The following is a 1,434-nucleotide window of genomic DNA, read 5'->3' on the forward strand; positions in this document are numbered from 1 at the left end:
AAATGGAAGAAATGAAGAGATACAAAAGCTGAACAGAAAATTTCAAAGATCAGCTCATGAAGATAAAGCCAACTATTTCACGAAAATGTGCAAAGATCTGGAATCAGAAAACCAAAAAGAACACACTCAGCATTTCTCAAGCTAGAGGAACTGAAGAAAAAATTTAAGCCTCGACTTTCATTATTGAAAGATTCTCTGGGCAAGTTATTGAATGATTCAGAAAGCATCAAGAGAAGATGGAAGGAATGCACAGTCACTGTACCAAAAGGAAATGGTTAATATTCAACCGTTTCAAGAGGTAGCATATGATTAAGGGCCATAGAACACTGTTATAACAGTTCTTAGCTCTATCCCTTTAACTGTTGTCTTCCCCCCTATGTCATCAGGACAGATTTTGTTGTTGGCATGTGTGTATGATCACTTATTCAGTCTCTTCATGTGTTATGAATGTATTGATATTTTATATAGTCTCTTTAGTATGTTTGTGTACATTGTGTATACCTAAGAATTTGTGGATTTCTTCTAGGTTATCTACTTGGTTCCTGTATAATTGTCTATGATCTATCATAACTCTTTCTATGGGATCACTTGTAATGTCTCCTCTTCATTTCTTATTTTGGTTATTTGCATCTTTTCTCTCTCTCTCTCTCTCTCTCTCTCTCTCTCTCTCTCTCTCTCTCTCTTTGTCAATCTAGGTAAAAGTATGTCAATGTATTGATGTTTTTATAAGAACTAGCTTCTGTTTTTTGATTCTTTCTATTGTTTTTTCTGTTTTGGATATTGCTTATTTCTGCTCTAATCTTTGCTATATCCTTTCTTTTGGTAAATTTAGATTTCTTTTACATAATCTGGATCCTCAAGTTGTAAAGTTATGTTGGTGATTTCAGATCTTTCTTCTTTATTAATGTAGGTATTTGTTAGTATAAGTGAACCTCAGAGTCTACGTTTACAGCATTTCATGTTTTGTTGTGCTTTCTTTTACATTTAACTCTAAGGAATTTGTGATTTCTCTTTTGATTTATTTCTTGACCCATTAGTAGTTTAATAGTATGTTATTACTTTCCATATGTTTGTCCTTTTTCTAATTTTCTTTCTGTTATTAGTTTCTAGCTTCACTCTATTGTAGTCAGAGAAAATACTTTGTATGATCTTAGACTTTTTAAATTTATTAAAGCTCCCTTTGTGACCTAACATATGGTCTGTCTTGGAGAATGATCCATGTACTGTAGTAGAATATATACTGTACTGTTTTGGGGTGAAGTATTCTATACATGTCTCATAAGTCTAGTTTGTGTATAGTATGATTCAAGTCCTCTGTTTCCTTGTTGATCTTCTTTGTAAATGTCTGCCAAATACTGAAAGTGATGTATTGAAGTCTCTATTATTGTAGTTCTATGTACATCTCCTTTCAATTTTATCAGTGTTTACATTATA

Source organism: Chrysochloris asiatica, unplaced genomic scaffold, assembly GCF_000296735.1.
Source record: "Chrysochloris asiatica unplaced genomic scaffold, ChrAsi1.0 scaffold00122, whole genome shotgun sequence".
NCBI classification, from domain to species: Eukaryota; Metazoa; Chordata; class Mammalia; order Afrosoricida; family Chrysochloridae; genus Chrysochloris; species Chrysochloris asiatica.